Genomic DNA, 26974 nt, shown 5'->3' with positions numbered 1-26974 from the left:
ACCACCGACTGTCACAGGTGGGGTGTTCCAGGGAACCACCGACTGTCACAGTGGTATGTCCCTGGGTACCACCGACTGTCACAGGTGGTATGTCCCTGGGTACCACCGACTGTCACAGGTGGTATGTCCCTGGGTACCACCGACTGTCACAGTGGTATGTCCCTGGGTACCACTGACTTTCACAGGTGGGGTGTCCCTGGGTACCAATGACTCACAGGTGGGTGTCCCTGGGTACCACCGACTGTCACAGTGGTGTGTCCCTGGGTACCACCGACTGTCACAGGTGGGGTGTCCCTGGGTACCACTGACTGTTACAGGTGGGGTGTCCTGGGGCACCAATGGCTGTCACAGACAGGGTCCTGGGGGCACTGGTGTTCCTGGGGGAAGGGTGATGCAGAGATGGTGCCATCTGCCACCCCTTCTTTCTGTCTCTTGACCATGTTCCATCAGGCATCAGTGAATTTTTCTGCTCCTTCGGGACAAGGAGTGGCCCTGGGGGCTGACCCACAGCTCCTCTCAGAACAGACGCCCCATAAGTGGTGGGTGAATTGAGCAAACTCTCGGTGATGATGGGAGACACCAGTCATCTGTCTTGTCAGTTTCTTCTCCTCCTCCAACTGCAGATGAATGATGATTTAATTAAAGTTCCCAGGGCAGCAGCCCTGCACCAGCAGGCTCCTGAGGGCTTGGGATCATGTGGAGACCGAGGTGAACTCAGGCTCTGATCTCCTGGGGCAACCACTAGTGTCGATGTTTCTGGATGGAGAAGTATGGACGTCCATCCTGCACGAAGGCTCCCGGAATCCTCCCCATGGCCCTCAAGGTGGAGGCCTGGCTGTACCTGTCGCAGAGGCACAGACCAGAGACAATGGGGGTGGGGGGGCAGATCTCAAGACACAGAGACACCCAGAAATAGGTGGCCCAGGCCGAGTCGCAGAGCCTCAGGGCTGACTGCAGCCCCAGCTGAACTGGCATAGTCTCTAATGATGGAAGTGCTGTGACTAGCCCCTGTCCCTCTGCTGGATACCACGTGACAAGGGGGGTCCCACCCCCACTCACTGGACCAGCATGCTTTCTGATGCTGCAATCACCACAATAACACCCCTTCCCCCTTTCTTGGTTACCTCCGGTGATGAGGGGCTCCCTACCTCACTGATTGTGTGTTTGTTTTTAAAAACAAGCTCAACCCTACAGACACACAACAAAGAGCTTGGGAGTCTGGCAGAGCTACGCTGACTTCTGGCCAAGCACGTACTGCAGCATGACCTGAATCAGTTCAGCGACCCTGGGATCCCAGAGCCCACCCTTTAAGCCCATCCTTGCTCCCCTGTCTGGCCTGGTCCTTCCACTGGAGCCTCAGGATGAGGAGGGAAGGTGGGTGGTGGGAGGAGGCCTTGGGAGGAGCATGGTGGTCCCGACCTGCCCCTGCAGCTTCTCTGTGGCATCTCTCCCTTGAGAGTTGACCTGGGTGAGGGGCTGCACTCAGGGGAGGGGGTGAGTATATCCTACTCAGGTCAGAATATCATTAAAACGCCACAGCATCCCTGATCACAGACCTGCTGTCAAAACGTGCAGCTGTGACAATGTACAGATGTCACCAAACCAGGCAGCAACCGTGGCAATAACAGTCATCATAGCAATAGCAATAAGAGTAACAGCCCCGGTGGACACCCAGTCCGGGCCGACGCTACTCTGAGTGCTTCATCTGTGACTGGTCGCTGGTCCCCCCCCACCAAGAATCTGTTCTGTCATTGTGTCCAGTTTCCAGTGAGGTTAACCCCTTGCCCTGAGGTCTCCCCGCTCACGTGAGGCTGAGCTGCTGACAGGGACGTTCCAGGCCACTAGGCCGAGCTGCCTTCTCTGATCTGACCTATTGATAGGATTTCTGTATAAGATTTTTTTCAGCAAAAATATAGATGTTTGAAAAAGAGACATACTTCCCCATGCTTGGTTCTGTCCAATCACCACTGTGCAACACACACACACACATAAACACACACACATACACACACACACACACACACGCATACACACACACATGCATACACACACCACATTTTATAAACCAGGGGAAGGAGCATTTAAGGAAAGCTTCTTGGGGAGAATTGAGAAGATTGCTCTGCTCCATGTAGGGAGCACCGCCCATGGGTAGGTTCTGGGATGAGCAGACTGCCCTCATCTCTGCTGGACTGGCCACCCCACCCAGGGCAGACACAACCACCCCCCGTCACTGGGGAGGCACTTGAGGTTCAGAGGACCTGGGGGTCCCTTCTCCACATCGGTCAGAGCTGATGGGACCCAGATCTGTGTGTCTGTCCCATCCACAGCCAGTTACCTCCCTCTCTGCTGGCCACTGCCCATCGGGGTCTCCTGCTGGTGGATTAACTACAGGGGTGGCAGACAGGAGAAGGATCGGGGACAGGGGCCACTCAGAGTGGCCTGGAATCCTCGGAGCATCCTCCTGGATGAGAAGCAGGTGAGCTGGCGATGACGTGTGCCAGGGCCTTCAGTCCCGGCCGGCTCCTGGCCAACCCCCAGGCCTGTACTTCAGCGTCTCATCTGAAGAAGAGGGCAGAGGCCTCTCGCCCTGCCACCCTCAGGCCGGCCTGTGGGAACCGAGACAAAGCCAGCTGTGTCACAGCATCAAGCTTGTAACACACGCCTGTCCAGACGGCGCCCCGAGCCTCATGGCTGATGGTGTGTTGAGTCCCAGACCCAGTGTTGGCCACCAACAGCTCACAGCTCAGCCCTTCCCGAGCAAACTGCCTGCAGTCTATAGGGGCCTCAGCCTGGAGATTTACACGCTCCCCTGGAGAACCCCAGACAGTGCCCCATGGACAGGGGAAGGCTGTCCCCACCTCAAGGAGGAGCACCCCTGAGCTGACCGTGGACCCGACCTGGCCAGGCTCAGCCTGAGGGCACGTCCCTCCTCGTCCACTTCTCCCTTCGGCCCATCCCCCAGGGGCCCCCGCTCAGGGTCACGTGCACCCAATCCCTGCCTCAGGCTCTGCTTCTGGGAACCTGATCTAAGGCTGCTGCCTTCTCTCCAAGCCGTGGGCTCCGGAGGCGGGGCCAGGTCCGGGAGAGCAGGGACCGGCCACGCTGTCCCTGTGGCTCTGGCACACACCAGGAAGGACTCCTCGGACATGGGTTGCAAGAAGCAATCAGGACCCGTTGTGAAAATTTGGGTTCATAAGAGGCTGAAAAGTGCCAGAGACCAGTGTCTGTGGCATGGGGTCTGGAAAATCATTGCTGTCAGCAAAAGTCCAGGCGAAATGCCTCACATTTTAACACTGGGTGTGTGTGTGTGTGCGTGTGTGAGCCGCTCAGTCGTGTCTGACTCTAGCTTGCCAGGCCCCTCTGTCCATGGCATTTCCCGGGCAAGAATACTGGAGTGGGTTGCCATCCCCTTCATCAGGGATCTTCCCTACCCAGGGATCAAACCTAGGTCTCCCACATCACAGGCAGATTCTTCACCATCTGAGTCACCACCAAGGAAAACAGCAAACGGTGGTATTGTGAGAGGGGCTGGTCTGGGAAAGGTCTTCTCCAACCAACTCCATCCTTCCAGCAGCTGAAGTGGTTTTGGGGTTGGGAAGGGCCGCATGGCTCCCAGCACCGGGGGCAGGGGGGGCACTCCCCACCCGCGAAGTGGGGGAGAGTCAGGATCAGGGTGAGTGGGGGAGGCGCTGGCAGTCTGCTGAGACCACTTTTATTTTTCTCGGTGTGATGTCCTGACGTGGCTGTAAAATCACACACACACATAAACGTGCAAACGCGCACACACAAGTACATTCCTAAAAGCGGCCCCTAACACGGGTGCACGACGACGTCTGGGTACCAGCCGGACACTTGCTCTTGGCAGAGCCCCCGGACTCCCTTGGGACAGCGGCAGGAAAATCTCACCAGCTGGTTTCACGTGGGGATTTGGGACCCAGAGGGCACATCCCGGAGTCCAAATGCCTCACATTACAGTCGACGACGCTAGCATCCGAGGAGCGGGGGCCACCTCCCCACAGTCCACAGAGCTGAGCCGAGGCCCTGGCTGCCTGATGCTGAGTCCAGGACAGGAGACTCTGCCCTGTCTCCGAGCATTGACTCCAGAGGTGCCTGGTCAGAGTGAGGTCCTGCTGGCCCAAAGCTTCCAGGCTGCTCTAAGAGAAATGCCTGCTGGAGGCATGAGGGTGGCTTGGGCTGGAGTGCCGACCTTGGAGTGGGACGTGGATGAGGCAGTGTGTTTGGGACACATCAACAGAGAACTTGCTGACGTACTTGATATGGGTGGTGAGGCAGAGGGGTCAAGAATGACCCCAAGGCTTTTGGCCCAACTAGGGGCAGCCCCTTGTTCTGGATGCTTACTCCTTGGAAGAAAAGCTATGACCAACCTAGACAGCATATTAAAAAGCTGAGACATTGCCAGCAAAGGTCCATCTAGTCAAAGCTATGGTTTTTCCAATAGTCATATATGGATGTGAGAGTTGGACTATAAAGAAAGCTGAGCACTGAAGAATTGATGCTTTTCAACTGTGGTGATGAAGACACTTAATAGTCCCTTGGACTGCAAGATCAAACCAGTCCATCCTAAAGAAAATAAGTCTTGAATATTCATTGGAAGGACTGATGTCGAAGCTGAAACTCCAATACTTTGGACACCTGATGAGAAGAGTTGACTCATTGGAAAAGACTGTGAGGCTGGGAAAGATTGAAGGCAGGAGGAGAAGGGATAACAGAGGATGAGATGGTTGGATGGCATCACCGACTCAACGGACATGAGTTTGAGCAAGCTCTGGGAGTTGGTGATGAACAGGGAGGCCTGGCATGCTGTAGTCCATGGGGTTGCAAAGAGTCAGACACAACTGAGCAACTGAACTGAACTTGTTCTGGAGAAGTGAAGGGTGGTGTTCTGACCACAGCTGATGGCTTGGAGATGCCTGTTAGTGATGCCCTGCAGGGGTCATGGAGGCCATGGCAGATCTGAGTGTGGAATCTGTAGGAGACGCCAGGACGGCGGTATGTGGGGGGTAAGAGTGCTATGTGAACTCTTAAAACCAGGTGGGATTTGGAAGAGAGAGGGAAGAGCCTTGGCACTGGGGAACATCCTGCCCCGCTGGTAAATTCCAGAGGGAAGGTGAGCTGAGAAGGTGAGCAAAGCTGCTCGGGAGGCCAGTAGGAAGTGAGTCTCCCCTTTGACAGGTGAGGAGACTGAAACTCAGCCCCAGAAACACAGCCGGGACAGTGGAGCCAGATTGTGAACTCAGAGTCCTTGATCATGAACTTCAGAACATTTAAGCGTTCCTTAGAATGCTCTACCCTCTTCTAGGTGGTCAACACCTATACATCCTTCAAGGGCCAACTTAAAAATCCCCTCATCTATGAAACACTCCTTGCTCCCTCCAGTGCCCAGTTCCCTACTGTGGTTCCACAGAAGCTGTCAACCTCCACTTTAGAACTTAGCCCACCTCAGGATCATGGTTCACGAGCCCCCTGGGTGATGAGCTCCTTGAGGTCAGAGAATGGGCTCTGTTTCCACCTTCTTCCCTCAACTTGCCCAGAAACTCAGCATTTGAGGGGTTCTCTGAAAGCTTGAGGGCTTGTTGAATGGATGGATGGATAAAGGGATGAATGAGTGAGTGGGTGGGTGGATGCGTGGATAGGTGTTCAGGTGGATAAAAGGTGGATTTAATAGTGGATAAACATATGGGTAAGTGGCTAGTTGAGTGGATGGGTGAGTGGATGATGGATACATGGATGGATGGATGGATGGATGTCTATAGAGACAAATGGCCCATGGATGGGTGGATGGATGGATATATGGATGGGTGGGTAGGTGTATGGGTAGGTGATGAATGGGACCATGAATGGACAGATAAGTAAACAGGTAAATGGCACTTGGATCGGCGGTTGGATGGATAAGTGGATGGATGAATGCAGGCATGATAGAAAGACAACAAAATTTGCAGTCAAGATATTTAGAATCCTGTCCTAGCTTCACTCTTGTGAGCTGCCTGGCAAGAATCACACATTTCCTATTGTTGGTCCCTTCGCTCCTCACCTTTCACATGGAGAGGGGGGACCAGTTGTCTATCTGCTGGGACTCTGTGAGGCTCACAGTGGCCGGGAGAGTGGCTGAGGGACAGCGCAGAGCCATGTACATGTGAGGCAGCCCCCAGGATCCTGGCAGGGTATGCTTCACCGTGGAGTTCTCTTTGCCAGAAATCACCTCCAAAACGTACATCAAGGGAACATAATTTCCACATGGCTGGTTTTAATACCAAGTAATTAAGTGGTTTTACAGTCAGTTTTTAAAACAAGCTCTTTAAGTTATGAGTATAAAGCATGTCCCTATAATAGCCAAGTTGTTCTGTTTTGTGATTTCTATTGCAATGGATTTTATAATTAGCAGGAAAAAAAATCTATCTAGGGCTGAGGTCATGCCACTGAACTTGATGTTTGGCTTCGTGTGATCTAGCCAACCCACAGAGGTGGGGCTCCCTCGGGTCTTGGCCCAGGTGGAGGCCTGTGGGGGTGTGCGGTGTAGAGGGTGACTGACACAGACATAGGACCGCCCACCTAGGATGGAGGGAAGCCAGGGCTATGGCTGTGTGGATGTGTGTGCTCCTCTAGGTGTGCGTGGGAGGTGGTCAGAGGAGGGGGAATGCAAGGAAGCCTCCTAATGAAGACTATATCCCCAGAACCCACAGTAGTGCCAGGTAAGCCTCTGGAAAATAGCATTGAGAGGGAGGGGGAGTAGATGGATGGATGGATGGGTGGATGGATGGATGGGTGGATGGATGGATGGATGGGTGGGTGGGTGAGTGGATGGATGGATGGATGGGTGGGTGGGTGAGTGGATGGATGCATGGATGGATGGGTGGATGGATGGGCAGGTGGATGGGTGGATGGTTGGGTGGGTGAATGGATGGATTCATGGATGGATGGGTGGATGGATGAATGGTTGGATGCATGGATGGATGGGTGGATGGATGAATGGTTGGATGGGTAGATAAATGGATGGATGGATGGATGAATGGGTGAATGGATGGGTGGGTGAATAGATGGATGGATGGATGGGTGGGTGAATGCATGGGTGGGTGGATGGGTGGATGGTTGGGTGGGTAAACGATGGATGGATGGGTGAATGGATGGGTGGGTGAATGGCTGGATGCATGGATGGATGGATGGATGGATGAGTAGGAGGATGAATGAACAGGTGAATGGGTGGATGTTTGAATGTGTGAATGGATGGTGGATGGATGGATACATAAATGGATGGGTGGATGGATGGGTGGGTGGGTGAAGGGATAGATGGTTGGATTGGGTGGGTGGATGGATGGGTGGATGGATGAGTGGATAGATGGATGGGTAGGTGGATGAATGAATAGGTGAATGGGTGAATGTGTGAATGGATGGATGGATGGGTGGGTAGATAAATGGATGGTGGATGGATGAATGGGTGGGTGGATGGATGGGTGGGTGGGTAGATAAATGGATGGTGGATGGATGGGTGGGTGGGTGGAGGGATGAGTGGATAAAGTGCAAGTTTCAGGATGGCAGGGCCCAGATCCACCATCTAGGGCCTCCTACCTGGGCAGTGAGTAGCAGTTTGTACTAAGAAATCAGTGAGAGTGTATGGAATTGGAGGAATTCCTAATCTGCCAGTTCCTGAGATATTTCCGCAAGCAGTGTTCCCAAGGATCATTCCTGGAAAACTGGGTTACATCGCTCGTTTGGTTTTAAACATCCCTCTTCTGTGATGCTAACCTCAGAGGCATCCTTCCACTGGGGCCAGTGTCCCTTAGTTCCTGGATGTGTGTTGGCACACTCCTGTGAGCAGGGCTGAGTTGCCTCTCTGACTGGATGGCCTGGGCTTGCCTTGGTGCACAACCATGCCCAGCTGGGTCCAATAAAATAAGGTCTATCACGGTTTCCACTGGTTCCTTGATGGAGAGGTGTGTGTTCGCACACACAGGGAATCAATAAGTACATTTTAAATCCTGTTGTATTTTCAAGGCCGCTGACCCAGCCTGAGGCCCCTGATGTTTGTCTATTCATTCAGCGAACAGTCCCTCTGCCCCCAATGCTAGGTTCTCCTTCAATGCCTAAGTGGCCCCAGCGTCTGTGGGCCCGGCCAGCCCTGGGACCCTGAGTGCCTGGTAGGCAGCGTCTGCGGCTCCTTGGCAGGAGGGAGGGGCGGGGAGGGAGGCTCCGCCTTCGGGGGAGGAGCGCTGGCCGGGGCAGTGCTGCTGGCCTCGGTCCTGGCTCTGCTTGAAGAAGGGCTCCTCCCTCCTACTCCCTGTCTCTTCCTCCCCTCCTCCCTTCCCCTCCCTCCTCTCCCCTCCTCTCCCCGCTCCAAGAGTTACAGCTTTCATTATTTCAGGTGCCTACTGTGGGGGCAGGCCCGTACCAGGGCTTAACTTGTATTATCTCCTCGTCCTGGCAGCTACCCGCAGGGTGGGATTAAAGGCATCATGGATGGGAAGGTACACGGCAAATTGGAAATTGCTGTAGTGATGTGACGGGTTATTACCGATATTGCTTTCTGCCAACAGAACAGGCCTTGATGGAGAGGTGAGGTGTGGGGTGGGCGGAGGTGGGGGTACCCTGCCGAGACCTGAACACGCTGGCCCAGCCACTCCTTTGCAGGATTCAGGGGAGGATGGGGACCCCAGAGCAGGTCTGGTTCTTGGGGGATTTGGATGAAAGCTTGGGGGCTGTGACCCCACACTCCCCTCCCCAGCCCAGCGTGCACGGGGGTGCACAGTCACTCTGTGGGGGACACCGAGGTGACTCAGGTCGAGGCCTGTCCCCGAGGAGATGGAGAAAGCCCCGTCTGCTCTCCCAGCACTGGCCATGGACCGGCCAGGGGGCAGCAGGAGGGCATGGCTGGCAGAAGCCCTAGGGGTGTGAACGAGGGGGCATCTCTGCCCCACCCCCAGGCTCCACACTCACTCTTCCCTCCCAGGCCTTCTCCCTGCAACCTCCACAAAACCGTCTTGGGTTCCTGTTCTGTCCTGTCTGGGCAAGCTCTTTATTTCATAACAAAACTCCAACATCCTGGCTGCAGCCACTCACATGGGCCTCCAGCCCAGCCTTCTCCTCGGCAGCCCCGGGAGTTAGGAGCCCGGGACCAGGCTTGGCGACCCTGCTCTGAAAGGACCAGAGAGTCACCCTTTTGGCCTGCAGGCCACACAGCCTCCGTCCTTGCTTCTCATGGACGGACATGGCCTGGGAGCAGCCGTGGTAGCAGATGGACAGATGGGGAAAATCCCACAGCTGCATGGAACAGAACATCTGTTCACACGTCGGGAAAGATGAGCACTCTTTAAATTTTTAAAACCATTTAAATTGTTGTCCAACCATTTGGAGAAATAACTGGGCACGTCCTGACTTCCTGGGGCTGTCCCTCTGGAGGGACGTGGACAGGCAGGGCAGTGATGCCCTCTGCTCCAAGCACGCACGTGGATGAATGAAAGCCCTGCGGACGGAAAACACCGCCATTCTGTGGGCCCAGCTGGGCTCCCGAGGGGACTGGAGGTGGGGGGACCCCACGAACAGGAGGTCCTGGGCTTGTCCGAGTGCCCTGCTCTCGCCCACCCCAGCCCAGACTTGGCCCCGGTCACCCTGGCTCCGTGGTCCTGGTTCCTCTGGATTTTGCTGACCTCCAAGCTCCCAGCTTCAACGCTCTCCACTGCCCGCAGTGCTAGGGCCCACTGGGCCCACGCGGCTCCACGCAGGGCGCCAGGCGGCCACGCTCTCTGGTCCCGAGACGTGGCGCCCTTTGGAGAGAACCGCCACCCAGTCTCAGGGTGTCTGTGTTTTCCCTGGCACCAGCAGCGGGGGGAGCGGGGCGCTTACACGGGCCGGGCGCTGAACTCCCTGGGGGCCCCAGCCCTCCCGCACCCACGCGTGTGCACAGGTGTGTGTGGCCAGGTGCCCAGTGACTAGAAGTCCTTCCGAACCACCGGGAACGGAAGAACGGCCTGAATCAGCAGCTCGGAAAGCCCATGCTGGGGCTGGCACCCCTGGGCACCAGGGGCTCTGGGTCCCTCCTGCGCCTCCCCAGCCTGAGACAGCGCCCGTCAGGGTCTCCTCACCCGGGCGGGGCTGTGAGGGCAGGGATCCCGGACCTCCATGGCTGAGACCCCGAGGGGGCCTGACGCGGTGCTGGCCAGGCTGCCGGGCAGTGAGCGCCGAGTGTGCCCCTACACACACACACACACACACGTTACACATGATACACCCCTGCACACACACCACACGCCAAACACACACACCACACACCACATACAAATACACACACGTTACACACACACGTTACACACACACACCTGCACACACACCACACAGACACACACACCACACACCACATACACACCACACACCACATACAAATACACACACGTTACACACACACACGTTACACATGACACACACATGCACACACACAACACACACAGGTACACACACGCACACACACACCCCCCTCACATAATCACACACACACATCACACATACACACATATGTTACACATAACACACACCTGCGCACACACAACACACACTACACATACACAACACACACATTACACACAGGTACACACACAGACACACACAGAGACACACACATGTACACACACATACACACATGCACACACACACACCCCTCACATAATCACACACACACATCACACATACACACATGTTACACAGGACACACACCTGCAGACACCACACTACATGCATTACACATATGCACACACCACACACCGCACATACACACGTCACACAGAACACACATGAACCATACACCACACACACACCTCACATACACAAACACACCCTACACACACACTTACACATGCAAACATGCACACACACCATACACCACACACCTCACACAAACACACACACATCACACACACACATACACACCACACACCTCATAGACACACACCACACACACACACACACACACACACACACACACACTCCCCTTGGTCTGCAGCTTTAAGGCACTCGGGAACCTTAGGGAAGCCGCAGTCACCTGTCCACAGGGGAAAGGACCTCAGCTGTGGCCTTCCCAGACAAAAGCAGGCTGCTGGTCAGCTTCAACTCTGCAAACAAGTCAGGAAACACAGCCCCTGGGCCTCATTCTGAGCGCCAGCCGAGCAGAGGGGAGGAGGGTGCAGAGGGGCGCAGACAGTGCCAAGGCAGGATGAAGCCACACACCCTCAGCCCCTGCCCTCACACCCTCACATAGGGGGCATCTCAGCACCACCCGCCCAACGTCTAGGGGATACCCAGGGGGGCCTGGGCGGTGGGGCGGGCTGGGAACCTGACTCTCAGAATTTTCTTCTCCAACAAGTCCCCATTCGACAACAGCTAATTGCATCTTTTGAACGCATTGACACTCAGTCCTTTCAGAGCTGGTAAGATTTCCAAAAAAGTCCCTGACACCGTGAACTTGACTTAGCATGTCTGGCGCTAATTAGTCTGGGAGCTCCATGGAGGCGGTCCGGGGAGAGGGCATTAGTGGGCTGATCATCAGCTTCATGATTGGAAAACGGGCCCAGGGATGATTATGGTCAAAAATTCATTGGACTATTCGCCCGGAGCACAATTGCCAAGTAATGAAGGAAATCAGACGCCAGGTTGCATTAGCCAAAAATGAAACACAAAGGGAGAGGCAGATAGCATTTGTGCTCAGAGACTGACGGAGCCCATCCAGACAGGCTGCGGGGAGAAGAGGCGGACCAGTGAGGCTCCAGAGACATGTCACCAAGAGCTCACCTCCTGGCTTGGCTCATCTCACCTCCCCAAGCTTATCCTCAGCTGATGGGGGTTGGGGGCTGGGACATAAACAGTCCCTGACCCTTCCTCAGGCCCGTGTCCCTGCTCATAGCTGCTCTGGCCCTGAGGCTTCCATTCTGATCATTTACCTGCCAGGCCTGGGCCAAGGACACAGAGCAGGACATGGTCCCTGCCTCCTGAAGCCCTTTATAACCCGGTGGGGGGAAGGACGAGGAGAGGAAGCCCTGAGGTCTAGGGAAAACCTAGAAGGGAAGCATCTGAGTCTGTAGGGTGTATCAGGGAGGCTTCCTGGAAGTGGTGACAGCCGAGGTGGGTGCTGAAGACTAAGCCTTCACTGAGGGGAGCAGAGGATGGGGTGAGCAGGGCAGCCCTGCTAGATGACCAGGCGGTGGGAAGGCATGCACAGCACATAGCAGTTGCCCAGGCAGGTCTGCAGGCTGGAGGGGCCCTGTGTCTAGACTTTCAGCTTCCATCACAATCTGTGAGAACGGAAGCCTTGTGTAGGAAGCACTGGAGTGGCGTGTTTGGGGAGGGCCGTGAATGGGGAGGCCATGAATGGGTAGGGCCAGTGGCTTTGAAGCAGGGTGGGGACGGGGTCAGATCTGGTTCTGCAGCAGGCCTGGCATCTAGAGGGTGGCTTACATGCAGCTGCCAGCCCAGGGTGCAAGACCTCCCATCTCATCCTCCCTGCCTGTCTCCTGGAGTGGCCCCTGGAAGGCTCCAGCCTTGACCTTCTAATCAACAGAGTGAGCATGGGGATCAATGCAGCCTTGAGATCCCAACTGCTCTGCAACCTTAGTGATAAAGGGTGACCCAGTGGAGAGAGTCAGAGAGACTTCGCTGGAATCTCAGACCCACCCACAATTGGATAGAGCTGCCTTGAGAAAAAGTCCCTTCCTTCTCCGAGCCCCAGTTTTATCTGTGAGGCCAGGGTCTAAATTCCTGGCACCTAGGACTGTCATTGGTGTTGTGGTGTTGGAGAAGACTCTTGAGAGTCCCTTGCACTGCAAGGAGATCCAACCAGTCCATCCTAAAGAAATTAGTCCTGAATATTCATTGGAAGGACTGATGCCTAAACTGAAGCTCCAACATTTGGCCACCTGATGCGAAGAACTGACTCATTGGAAAAGATCCTAATGCTGGGAAAGATTGAAGGTGGGAGGAGAAGGGGATGATAGAGGATGAGATGGCTGGATGGCATCACTGACTCAACAGATATGAGTCTGAGTAGTCTCTGGGAGTTGGTGATGGACAGGGAAGCCTGGCGTGCTGCAGTCCATGGGGTTGCAAAGAGTCAGAAACGACTGAGCGACTGAACTGAACTGAACTGAGGACTGTCATTAAAGAGGACATGAGGCCATCCCTGCAGCACCAAGCATCCAGGAGTACTTGGAGCCGAAGAAGGAGGGGCAGGAGAATGGAGGACTTCCTGGAGGAAGTGACACAGGCTGAACTGGGAGGAGGGGACAGTCCATAATGCAAGACTTCTCCCAGGTGACCTCTCCACCTCGCCCTGAGGACTCCAGAGCAGAGTGCGTCTCCCGAAATGAACTCATTTAAATGCTGGACACAAATTTCTTTTCATCGCTGAAAGGTAAGTGAAAGATACAAATGAACTCCAGAAACCCAGAGAGAGCGCTTTTCAGGATGGCAACCCACGTCTTCCCAAGTGCAGATCTGTGGCCAGACCACACAGTCAATTAAAACACCGAAGTCAAAAGCTATCAGCAGGGCTTTTCATCAGCAGACAGGTGACAGGGAGATGGATCCTGGTCTTGGAGCTCGCGGGGACTAGATTGGACACTCATAGTTGAATAGCTTCAAAGGAAAACTCAGGGGCTTCCCTGGTGTATGGTGGATAAGACTCTGCCTGCCAATGCAGGGGGACGCGGGTTCGATCCCTGGTCCGGGAAGACTCTACATGCCTTGGAGCAACCAGAGCCCGTGGGCCACAACTGCTGAAGCCCCCACACTCTAAAGCTTGTGCTCTGCAGTGTGAGAAGCCGTGGCTGTGAGAAGCCCACTCACCGCAACTAGAGCAAGCCCAGCACAGCAACAAAGGCCCAGCGCAGCCGAGATTAATTAATTTAAAAATATATCTTATTTATATATATACATAATTCATAAATGGGCTTCTCTTGTGGCCCAGATGGTAAAGAATCTGCCTGCAATGCGGGAAGACCTGGGTTTGATCCCTGAGTTGGGAAGATCCCCTGGAGGAAGGCATGGCAACCCAACTCTAGTAGTCTTGCCTGGAGAATCCCGTGAATAGAGGAGCCTGGTGGGCTACAGTTCATAGAGTCGCAAAGAGTCGGACACGATCGTGTGACTAAGCACACAATTTATATATATTTAACTTATTTATATATATGAAGGGAAGCTCACTATGGAGAATGATTCACCAGTGGCCTCATCCCGTTTATTCAGAAATGCAGTCAGTGGGTCCCCAACAGCCCTGGGGGCCCCCATAACATTTTGATGGAGGCTGTGACTACAGAAGCTAAGTTCGCAGTGGATGCTGTGCTTGGGGTCATGATCAACAGCTCAGCCCTCCCATCCTGGCAGCGCCGCTACGTGCCGTGCCCACTCTGCAGAAGGCGAGATGAAGTGGGCACAGATGGGGCAGGGCCAGGGGAGCCCAAAGAGACAGCCCCAAGGACACACGTGTCCCTGTTCTGGGGAAGCTGCAGAAGCTACGCCTTGTTAGAAGTCCGCCACGAGAAAGGCACCCTGGAAAATTCTGAGAGGAGTGAGTGAATCTTACAGAGCAACCGCTCCCAGCAAAAAGCCAAGAGTCAGACCAAGACGCAGGCATGCCAGAGAACCGTCTCAGCTTGAGTGACAACCGCTGGGGTCTTGAGGCCACAAGGACAATCCTTTAATAAATACTAACAAAATGCAATCCACAGTCAAATGGGTTTGAACGGATGTCATCCACAGCTAGAAAGACCCAAGCGCTCTTCTCCAAAAGGCCATAAAGTGCAAATTGTTCCGTGATTTAAAACGGCTCCTCATTGGAATAACTCAACTGCTGCTCAGCTTAAAGAGTCGTAAGACCTTTATACCCAAGCCACTGAAACTCAGCTTTAAAGAGTAAATTATTAAGGAGACAGGCTGGTGTGGAAATGGAAATGGACTGGTCCAAGTTCAAGGGCTTGAGATTAAAGAAGCACTTGCACAGCTGCTGCCCCCTCTCTGGCCTGAGGGGACCCCACTCTCCTCGCCCTGGAACCCTGTGTGTGTCCCATCTGTGACTTGCTTGATGTAGGTCCCCGGACCATCTCCACCAAGATGGCCTCCTGGAGGATTGTCTGCGGGCTTTTGAGGTCGCTCTGCTGCCTGAGTATCCACCAGCGGCAGCCTCCTGCCCTCGTGGGGGGGGCTATGTGACCCAACTCTGCATCCCCCCCACCCTGACTTTGGCTCCCCCAGGATGGACACGGAGCTGCGCACGTGTTTTACAAACATGTGACGAATGAAACTGAACAGAGAGCAGAGGCTGGTGTGAAGGAGCAGGTTTCCCTGAAAAGTCCCCCTGGGGAGACATCATTTTACTGGCAAGATGGCACACTGAATGACAGCGAACTCCTCACTGTGTGAACAACCAAGCTTAATGGAATGCACCTTAAAGGATTTTAAAGGGCATCACTGAGCTGGCAAGGACATAGGGAGTTTTAGAAACGCCAAGTGCAAAGTGTTCATGGAGTAGCTTAGAGCCAGCCTTCCTTAGTGGGTCTGCCACATCCTGGAAGGACAGGTTCCAGAGCTGTAGCCATCCTCCTCTTCTTTCTAATGATAAAGCCCCAACTTTCAGCTGGACATAGGACCACCCTTCTTAGACTCCCCTGAAACTTGGGGTGACTATATAACTATGTTTGACCCAAGAACATGAGTAGAAGAGCTGTGTGAAGCACTGGAAAGTGTCCTTAAAATGAAAGCATGTTGTTCTTCACTCCCTTTCTCCTTCCCAATAACTGGAATATGGACACAATGGCTGGCATTGCAGCAGCCACTCTGGACTGTGAGGGACCTTGAATGAACATGAAGATGAAACCTGAATCCCTTATGCTGAGGATCATCAAACCAGCCTTGCAATGACCACTGCCAGATTTAGTGGTCATAAGAGAGAAACAGACTGGTAAATATCTGTCTGTTAAGTCACGCTGCTTTGAGTTTGTAGGTTAGTATTTATGCCTGAAATGGATTCTAGCACAATGGGAGACCTTGGATGTCTGTTTTGATGGCTGCATGACGGGAGGGGGTCAGGAGATAAAGCCCAGAAAGGGAATCCAGTAAGAAGCCCTCTGCCCAAAGCTGGGACCCCAGAGGGCCACATCTTTGGGGTAAGGCTGAAGTAGAGAGAAAATGATGATGTCGAAAAAAATCTGGCCCATCTTTATCTTGTCCCTGAGAAGAGGAGCCAAGTGCATACAAACACACACACACACGAGAGACACACACCCGTCTCAGGCAAGATCACTGCTAAACAGATGAAAGTTCACTAATTTAGTGATAAAAGTTTCAATTTACAAGAAAGATAAAACAATATGTAATATTCTAATCTCAGAATATAGCCTGCAAATAAATAAAAGTTGACAGGACTACAAGCAAAAAAGTCGCAAATCTATATTCGCTATAGACATTTTAGCACATCTCTCTCAACAGTCAGCAGGCAAGTAGACAAAAAAAAAAAAAAAATCAGTGAGTCTATAGGAGATTCAAATGACAGTTTAAACAAGCTTGATCCAAGTATATGTTCGGGGTGCTCTAACCAACTGGGGAACACCATTCTTTGGGGGAACTTAGGAAACGTTCAGCATAGTACACTATGTTGCTGCTGCTAAGTCACTTCAGTCGTGTCTGACCCCACCAGGCTCCCCTGTCCCTGGGATTCTCCAGGCAAGAACACCAGGGTGGGTTGCCATTTCCTTCTCCAGTGCATGAAAGTGAAAAGTGAAAGTGAAGTCGCTCAGTTGTGTCCGACTCTTAGCGACCCCATGCACTGCAGCCCACCAGACTCCTCTGTCCATGGGATTTTCCAGGCAAGAGTGCTGGAGTGGGGTGCCATTGCCTTCTCTGATAATACACTATACACTGTGTCAAAAAGCAAGTTTCTACTGATTTAAAGGACTCATGCAGGCCACATGCTCTGTGTGGCCACCTGGGTGGCTGGCAGAATAACAGCTGCCTAGAGACGGCCAGGCTGTAATCCTCGGAACCAGTAAGGATGTTGCCTCTCACGGCCACAGAGACTTTGCATGTGAGATTACATGGAAGATCTTGAAATAGGAAAATATCCTGGATTATCTGGTTGGGCCTCATACAATCACAAGTGTCCTTACGAGAGGGAGGCGGGAGCGTCAGAGTGAGAGGGTCAGAGTGTCCGTGGAAGCGGAGGGTCTGAATCAAGTTGGAGATGCTCTGTTCCTGGCTTTGAAGATGAAGAAGCAGCCGTAAGCCAAGGAATGCAGCTAGAGGCTGGAGAGGGCCAGGAACAGAGTCTCCACAAGAGTCCCTGCAAGGGGCACGGCCTCTGAATCCACGTGCAAGGGCAGACGGGCTAGCTGGGTGAGGACGGGCATCCCCAAGGCTGCTGAGGGAACCACCTCTGCCCAGTGCAGAGAGCCTGGCTCGGTGCCTGGCACCGGGACAGCAGTCACTTTCATGATCACATGTGCTGCTTGGAGGCCACACCCGGCTGGGTAGGTTAGCAGCAGCTGAAGGGCAACGGGGGTCATTCTGGAGTCACGATGATTCTACTCAGCAACTCACGCACCCCGAGGGCCTGGCGGTTGGTGCCAGGCCTGGGCTGCCAGGCCAGCGTGGGGCCCACTCTGCAGAAGGAAGCTTCGTCCCCTCTTGACTAAGCCTGTTCCCCACGGACGACGGGTCTCAGCGAGGCTCCTCCCAGCTGCTTTCCTCGCACTGCGCTTCATTCCAGGCATCGGCGAGAGCATCAGTGTGGGGCCACAGCAAAGCCAAGGTGTTCCCGGCCCCTCGGGGGCAGGGTTTCCATGCCGGGCCAGCAATGAGTGGACTTCTTTTCCATCTGACAGAGGAAGCCAGCCCCCAGGCCCAGCCCAGTGTGACAGCTCCCCCTGTGACACTTTGTCATCGCTCCTCGGGGGCTCCTCCTGGGGTTCTCCAAATGCAAAAAGCTGTGCCCCTTACTCAGAACCCCCCAGGGTGTCCTGTGAGCCCCTCACCACTTGAATAGGGTGGCTTACGGAGTCTCTCCACTCAGCGAGTGAGCCCCTGCATTCCGCCACAGGCAGGATTGGCCTGGCCCCTGGGGTCCCCCGACACCTGTCTCAGCTGTCCTCCCGAGGGGGGTTGCTGCATGGCGCCTGGTGCCAGGACTTCTCCTGTAACTCTGGGTGGTGTGGGTGTGGACGAGAGAGCCCAGCAGGTGCCAAGTCCCCCTGGAGGTGGAGATGACTGAGCCGAGACGCACCCACTCCCGGGATCCCGGAGCTCCCGGAGCAGGGCCCCCTCTCAACGGCTCCCCAAAGGCAGGCAGGCTTCCTCCTGGAATATCCTTTTAAGATTACATTAAAAAAAAGTTAACAAGCTTGTCTGGGTGGGTGGGGCTGGAAACGGGTTAGCACACAAAAGAAGAGCAAATTTGAAAGAATGGGTTCTTCCAGGCCAATTTACCCGTAATTGGGTATCTTTTTGAGCCTGCTAATTAAACAGCGTTTTTCCCCCGAGTCAAAGAGTAGAGTGTTGGCACAGAAAGGGACTTTGAAGACGGAATGGGAAAGTCCTTACAAAGAGCCACCTGAGCCGAGAGCACCGTCTGGGGCCACAGAGAAAAGATGCTGCCCTCCGGAGGCAGAGCCGTAAGCCACACCCCCTGCCTTCAGCACCTTCTGGGGTCCGTCTGTACCCTCTTCCCTCCCAGGAAATGGTCCTCGAACACCCCTCACTGCACACTTCTGCGCCAGGCTCACAAACCCACTCTTTAATGTGCTTGATTTCTGCTAACCCAGCGTGGAGGTGTGTACGTCTCCTGAAAGCAGCAGAACTGGTGAAAAGGTGCCACGTGCTCCCGAGGCGGATCCGAGAGCAGGGCCTCTGCACGTGCCAATGAAAAGTCTCATTTGCAGCCTTGCAGCCCAAATGAGTGCCTGCCACTTCCTGCAGCAGTAACACACGATGGGGAGAGGTGGAAAGGGCAGCTGCTGGGCACTTGTGCGTCCCCCCAGACCCAGGGAGGGCAGCACAGACACTAGACCGCGACCCCCGAGGACAGACACTGGCCTCTGCGCCCGGTGCACCAAGAAATACCCAAGTGTAGCCTGGCGCCCGGCATCTATAAGTGTTTAGTGCTCATCTGTGAGTGTGCAGATTAAACAGACCCACCGCCCACCCGTATCCAGCAGTGTAGACATGAGGAAGCCACCGAATCCTGGCATCCAGGTACTGCGGCGGAGTAAGTCTTAATCCGTCTTCCTCCCGGTTTCCTGGTGCACACACAGGTCCTAAGATCTGGGCAGTCTCCAGGGTGATGAGAGTGTCTTTTGTATGCTAATGACACCGTGGGGGGCTGGTGGCCCCTGAATAGCTTCAGGATGGAGGCTCACCAACAAACAGGTGAGATTAAAAGGTCCAAACTGACAGCCTCCCCTGACCCTTGTCTTCAGCAAAGGGAGAGCTAGAGCTTCAGTTCAATAACCAAGGGTCAGTGAAGGAAGCCATCAGACCATGTAATGAAACCTCCACACAACCCCCAGAGTGGGTCTCCAAAGCTTCCTGGTTGGCGAACCAGCATCTCCCATACAGGTGCTAGGAGGGTGATACTCCCAGAGAGGGCGTGGCAGCCCCCACCACCCCCACCCCCCACCTTGCCCTGTGCAGCTCTTCCCCTGCCTGTCCTGAGCGGCATCCTGTATGGCAAACCAGCAGGAGTAAGTGAAGCTCCAGTCTAGCTCTGTGATTTGTTCTAGCACAGCCTCAGCCCTGGGTGGGGGCGGTGGGAACCCCCCGGAATTCATAGCAGATCCATCAGAAGCACAGGCCTGGAGGGCTGGGGGCCGCTTCCTGGGATGGAGCCCTTAACCTTTGGTCTCTGCTGACCCCAGGTGACCAAGCAGAACTGACCTGGAGAGTTGAGAGGAGGGGTTGGGGTGGGGTTGTGCATCAGGAGACGCGTTGATCTGGTACACTGTGTCTCGTCCCCTTTAGGCTTTAAAACAGGTACACGAAGCTGCCACCGTCATTGTCCTGGTTTTGCAGAGGAGGAAACTGAGGCACCAAGACGATGCATCCTTAGATGACAGACGAATGATGAGGGAGAATCAGACCCCAGGGCACGCCTCTGAGATGCTCAGAACTCCACCTGGAACCCCTGTGCGGGGCCGGTACAGAAGAGGCAGGCCCGCAACACCCCAGATCAGCGCCTCTTCCATGACCCCCGAGAGAGACGAGCAGGGCTCCGTTTATTCTGTAAGTTATGAAGGCACATTCACTTTACTGCCTACTCGAGGCCACGTGCAGATCCTGTTGCAGGCGATGACAATTTCCGTTTGTGAATCCCATAGCCACCGAGGTGAACAACTGAACCTGTTTGGCCAGCAGGGAAACTGAGGCACAGGGAGACTAAAGCTCGGGGCCAAAGTGTTTCCCCAAGGCACATGGTTGGCAGTGTCCACACTGGGATGGGAGCCCAGCGCCCTTGAGCTGGACAATCCATCCAGCCCTCTCTCTCCTCGTTTTATTTCCCTGGAGACCGGGGACATGTGAAGGCAGGACTGAGTGTCTCTATTTTGGTGTCACTTGGTCTTTCCCAGTGGTGCTAGTGGTAAAGAACCCGCCCGCCAATGCAGGAGACGTAAGAGATGTGAGTTTAATTCCTGGGTCGGGAAGATCCCCTAGAGAAGGAAATGGCAACGCACTCCAGTATCCTTGCCTGGAAGATCCCCATGGACAGAGGAGCCTGGCGGACTACAGTCCATGGGGTCTCAGAGTCGGATATGCCTGAAGCAACTTAGCATACTGAAGCATGATCTTCCCAGCTCCACACAGATGAACGTGCTCAAGAAAGGCCTAATAACTGAACGAGTTAAAAACCATCTCGGAGTGGAGAATGTCTGGATGGTTCCGGTCTGGGCTGCCTTTCATTATGAGCAGTGTTCCTCCAAAAGGTATCTTCTCTGCACAGGCTCCCAAGAGGGCAGAGGAGTCACTGCCATTGACGGGGCTACCCATAATGGCAGCATTATTCATGTAAAATTGGGCAATTTCTGCACAGTAAGTTACAATGGCTCAGCTGCAGGCTCCTGTGCTAATTGGTGAATGGCACTCCCGCCTGTTTCCACGGAGTCTGCTCTTGTTTCTGTGGCCCACCTGGGGCCACCCCCACTCACAGGTGCCCTCGGTGTGGCCCAGTTTCTGCAGGGCTCTGAGCCCCAGCATCACCAGGAACTGAGCTGCTCTTTAAAGGACCACGGAGGCCCACCGGGGGCGAAGGTGGCAGAGCCGACCCTCGAAGGCCGAGAGGCTGGGGACCAGAGGGAAGACTGGACAGCTGGGGGCACTTATTGCCCCTGATGAGTCCATTTGCCGTGACATCAGCAGGTGCTTTCCCCCCTTGATTATAGGCACCTGCAGCAGACGGCGTTTTCCCACAACCCACAGGGACATTGCCCATCTCACCCGATCCTGCGCAGCAGAAGCAATCATAAGAAGCCTTGCGTGTCTATCTGAGCCAATTGGGAAGCTCAGAAATCTTCCCTCTTAAAACATAGCCACTAGGACACACAGACCAACGCAGAGGTCGTGTGTGTCTGAGCTCCTGCGGAAGTCCGGTTGAGTTCTTAGCCAACTGCCGGCATCAACGGAGGAACCAACCTGGACGTCCAGCCCAGGACATTGAGGCTTCAGGTGAGAGCAGCCCAGACAACATCCACCCTAAACCACACTGGAGACTCAAGTAAGAGCCTTGCAGCTGAGCCAGGCAATGTACAGAACCCTGGGAGATAAGGATAAATGAGTGTTTAAGCCTGAGTTCTGGGGGATTTTCTTATGCAGTGGTACAGAACCAGAGCAACCCCTAGAAACTGGCATTACTTTCAAGTGGGGAAAATTCTAACATTTACTGTACACTCACCAGGGTGGCTCAGATGGTAAAGTCTGCCTGCAATGCAGGAGACCCGAGTTCAATCCCTGGGTCAGGAAGATCCCCTGGAGAAGGGAATGGCTGCCCATTCTCGTATCCTTGCCAGGAGCATCCCACGGACAGAGGAGCCTGGCTGGCACAAAGAGTTGGACACGGCTGAGTAACTAACACACTTTGTGGGGAGCCAGATATTCTGTTTGGTGGTTTATGTCATTCTTTCATTCCCTCATTCAACAAACCCTCACAATATCATGAAATCAGCACTACGTTTTAGAAACGACAGGTGGGTTTGCGGCAAGTTCAGGCTGAAGTCCCAGCGGCCTGACGCAGCGAAGGTTTACGTCTCTGGTGTGCAGCGTCAGTCCAGATTTCGCTCCACACAGCCGTGCCGGGACCCAGGCCCTGGAGCCCTTGACCTTCTCAGCTCAGTCGGGGAGGGAGGCTGCAGACTTGCACGCGGGCTTCTCACGCGTCACTTCTCAGCCTCCCACAAGGCCACGCCTGCTTTGTGTGTCTGGGGAGTACCCACGCCCACACAGCCTAAGGAAAGGTGAAGTGGAGGTAATCTACCCCTGATCTTCTCTGGCTTTATGCGGGGGCGGGAGGGACACCCAGGCTTGAGCCCAAGTTCATGGCTGCGGTCAAGGCGTTAGTGAGTCGGTGGTAGAACCGACCTGTTTGGCTCCAGATACACCACCAGGGCCTCTGGGTACAGCTGGAATTTTTCTTTTCTTTTTTTTTCTTTTTTAAGATGATCATTAGAGTAGCAACGGAGGGATGAGAGCGGCCAGTTGGTGGAGCCCACAGAAATAATGACCAGGATCGGCTGCTGTAAACACCAGAGCCCGGAGGGAATGAAAGGGGCTTTGTTGAGAGGTCTAAACCAGTTGCTGGTCCTTTGAAACTGTAAAGAAGAGAAGCTCAAGGCTGCGTGCTATGCTTAAAAGCCTCGAGCATGACAGCCCGGCGGCTTCCTGGGTGCTCAGCCAATTTAAAGGAGGTTTTTTTCCCCCCTCACCCGCGGCCTGCTGGGGTTTTCTGTTTGTCCGCTGAAATGGCCCCATAGAAACCTTTGAGAAGGTCTCGAATGCCTTTTGGAGGCTGACACAGAGGCAGAGAGAAGTGTAACGACTGTTCCAAGTGACCCAGATAAGCGCAGACATGGCTGGAGGAGGGCAGCCGGCGTCGGTCAGAGACCCACCCACCCGTCCATGGGTCAGAAGCCTCAGGGCTGCAGGCCTGCACCCAGACTCTGGGGCTTTAGGGCGGCCTCAGAAAGCCCTCTGGGGTGGGGCGGGGGGTGGGGCTGGGCTTGGCTTTGCTTCAAAGCTAACACTTTCTCCCCCAACGACATCTTCAGTCCTCATGAGCCAGCTGCCCGAGGGAGCGCCCGAGGGTTGACCGGGCTGGACGCTCAGGCCCACAGAGGGCCCCGAAGTCAGTACAGGGGTCTGCTCCTCCCCGGTCCAGGGCCAGGAATTTCCTGTATTAATGGCTGAACTTGGGCCTAGCGAGCTGTGCTAACGGCTCCTCCACCCCAAGCCTTCAAGTGGCTCCTCCTGAGATTTCCCCTGGACCAGATGGAGCTAAGGTTCCGCCAGCCTTGGAGGAAGAAAACTGCCCCCTGCCGCCACCCAGCTCAGGGACTCTGGACAGCTCCAGGCTGGGCTGCAAAATGGGGCAACAGCTGTGTGGGTTGGAGAGAAGCCTTAGGCTGTGGACACACCCCACACACTCAGGAAGTGGGAGCGGGAAGGAGAAGGTGGGGGGTGAAGAAACTCCAGATGGTTTGGAAAGGGGAGGAGGGAGGAAGCCGAGGTTGGAGGGGAGAGCCAGTTGGAAGGAAGGAGGCAGGAAGGACAGACGGGATGGGTCCAGTCCTGGCTTCCCCGCTGTGTGCCTAGGGGCTCCCTGAACCTTCCCCCCCCCCCCCCCCCCCCCGGCAGAGAGTGGGCCTGGGCGTGAGGCATCAGCAAGTGTGCCGCGGGGTCAGATAATGTGGCTATCTGCACCAGCCCTGCAAGACCCCTTTTTGGTTTAAACCACCGGCAAGCTGCAAAGACATTTTCTACATTTTAAAGACAATGAACTTTTGGTTGCTGGGGGAAGGGATAGTTAGGGACTTTGGGAAGGTTATGTACACACTGCTGTATTTAAAAATGGGTAACCAACAAGGACCTATTGCATAGCACGGGACTGTAGCCCACCAGGCTCCTCTGTCCGTGGGATTCTCCAGTCAAGAATACTGGAGTAGGTTGCCATGCCCTTCTCCAGGGGATCTTCCCCACCCAGGGATCAAACCCAGGTCTCCCGCACTGCGGGCAGATTCTTTACCATTTGAGCTTCCCCAGGAAGCCCATTGCACAGGGAACTCAGCTAATGTTGGGTGCTAGCCTGGATGGGAGGGCGCTGGGGGAGAATGGATACATGTAGGTGCATGGCTGAGTCCCTTTGCTGCTCACCGGAAACTACCACAACATTCTTAATGGGCTAACCCCAACACAAAATAACAGGGTTAAAGTTTGGGGAAAAATAAAGATGAGAAAGTTAACTCGTATAAACAGAGTGATGCCTTAGCACCCTAATGCTTCCATAGCAAATGGCCACAAGCAAAGAAACTTAAGACCAGATATATTTATTATTTTACAGGTCTGGTGGTCAGAGGTTGAACACAGGGCTCACGGAACTAACAACAAGCTGTGGGCAGGGCTGGTTCCTGCTGGGAGCTCTGGGGAGCTTTCTTGCCTTTTCCAGCTCCCAGGGGTGCCTGCATTCCTTTACTCATGGCCCCTTCCTCCATCTTCAAATCCAGCCACTCTTCCAAGTCACATCTCCCCACACCAGGCTCAGAAAGTTTTTCCGCTTTTAAGGGCCAGTGTGATGGGATGGGGTCACCAGGATCCTCTGGGACCACCCTTCTGCTAGGTCAGGTGGAGATGTGACAGGTTCCAGGGACAGGTTCCTCTCCAGGTTCCAGGAGAGAGGGGCCTTGACTCTGCCTGCCAAGGTGGGCTCTACAAACAGTGTATAAAGATGAAGCCAAAGGCCAAGCAGCTGTGCTCAAGCAGAGGCTGGTTTTCTGCTCATAAACCTTCAGGTGGGAAGGGGGCGTGGGACCTGATTCAGCTGGGCTAACCTCTCCCGTGGCAGGGCATGAGGCTTGGAGCCCAAGTGAGATCCACCAGCTCCTTTCTATGGGTATTTGTGGCAACCCTTTCCTGTGCTGGAACACAGTTAGGCAACCATCATCCTGTGACCCTGCTGGGGCTCGGTGGCCTCTGTGCATCTGACAAGTGAACGGAGGTCTCCAGGGCAGGGCTGGGGCCTCGGGATGAGGTGACTCTGAACCCACGCCATCCTTAGCAGCAACGTGGTCTTGCCAGTTTGTCTCCCTCCTCAGTTGCCACATCTCAAAAATGGGTATCTTTATCTACCTCCTTCATCCGTGCATTTGGAGGTGACAAGCCACGTGGCGATGATCCACAGTGTACCCAGGGTCCCACGCCCCAGGGCCTGCAAGGAGAGTCAAGCCCCTGGACTCCCGGGTCAGCCCAGCGTGTTCATAAGCCCTTTCCTCCTTGGAGTCAGCAAATAACAAGGAGAATCCAGTTGGCAAGATTGAAGCACAGCCATGAATATGCATGACTCATTGAGTAATCAAACACCCGGAATCCTTTCCAGAAGAAGGGATCGCAGCTTAATTTTCCACCACAGACTTAAATTCAAATCAGTCATTATTTAATGTTGGGACAAGTCACCGGAGAAGGACATATTTTCAGTGTAATGTCTCTCTGTTAACAAGCGTGGCCGACTCCCGGACAGGGTGCGCATGCCCTGGTAAGGCTGGGTTTCTTTTTCTCGCTCTACTTGTGCTGAAGAGCGGTGCCCTTGAAACGGCGGTGAAAGGCCGCTCCCATTCTTGGCTTGTACCGACGTCCTGCCGATGTCAGGATGTGTCTCCTCTCCTCCAGAGGCACCATCGCTTCCCACCCACCCTGGTGCCAGATCTCCTTGTGTCTCCAGACACATCCAGACCGTCTGGCTTCAGGTCCTGCCCTGCCATTTCTCAGCTGTGTGACTCTAGCTGTGTTACTTAACCTCTCTGAGTCTCAGTTTCCTCATCTGTAAAGGGCGGATGATGGTAGTTCCTGCTGCCTAGGTCACCGTGCGGATGGCCACATGCAAGATGCTTAGAAAGGCGCTCAGGCAAAGGTCACACCCGTGGTGGTTCAGTCGCTCAGTCGTGTCCGACTCATCGTGAGCCCGTGGATTGTAGCCCGCCAGGCTCCTCTGTCCACGAGATTTTCCAGGCAAGAATACTGGAGTGAGTTGCCATTTCCTTCTCCAGGGGATCTTTCCCACCCAGGGACTGAACCTGGGTGTGCTGCTTTGCAGGTGGATGCTTTACCAGCTGAGCCACGAGGGAAGCCCATGTCACACCTATGAATGTCACCTATTAACATCATGCTGCTATTGTTATTGTCACTAACACAGCCAGCCACCAAGACCACATATTCTATGCCCAAGGCTCTCTCAGCCTCTCCACACTCATTGGCAATGTCAGACTTCACCCCTGGGCTATTGCCCTGGCCCAGGTGGCCTCTCAGATGGAAAATATGGGCTCACCAGGAGGAGCTAAGACTCTGCAATGGGCTTTCAGGGCCCTCACAGCTTCACCCTGCCCTGCAGAAGGGCTCACCCCCCACCCCCTGTGCACTAGACTCACTGGAAGGCCCACCATCTCCCAAACAGGCTATGCTCTTTCAGTTCTCTGAGGCTTTGCACACACTGTTCCCTGGGCTCTCAATGCTTATCCATTTATCTCTGAATTACCAGTGACCCTCAGAGAAGCAATTCTGGGTCCTCTGTGAAGTGTCCCAACTCTGGCTGAGTTAGTCACCAGGCCCTCTGTGCTTGGAGAGAAAAAGAACAGAACAAAATGAAAGCAGAATAATACAGAAATCTTGCCTACATCACTGCCTGAGCGTTCATGACACTGTGTTATAGATGGGTGGATGGGTGGATGGATGGATGGATGGATGG

General features: G+C 54.4%; 1 protein-coding gene across 1 annotated transcript in view; it reads right to left on the bottom strand.

Annotated features, from left to right (window-relative positions):
* SORCS2 (sortilin related VPS10 domain containing receptor 2) overlaps positions 1-26974 on the bottom strand; it is a gene marked incomplete at its 5' end in the record, with an annotated part of 492994 nt that overhangs the window by 101563 nt on the left and 364457 nt on the right. The gene's annotated exons all lie outside the window — the stretch shown is intronic.

The sequence above is a fragment of the Oryx dammah genome, unplaced genomic scaffold (assembly GCF_014754425.2).
Source record: "Oryx dammah isolate SB20612 unplaced genomic scaffold, SCBI_Odam_1.1 HiC_scaffold_3, whole genome shotgun sequence".
Taxonomy (NCBI): domain Eukaryota; kingdom Metazoa; phylum Chordata; class Mammalia; order Artiodactyla; family Bovidae; genus Oryx; species Oryx dammah.
The sequence above is the reverse complement of the archived record's forward strand: the minus strand, read 5'-3'. Positions and strand labels throughout refer to the sequence as shown.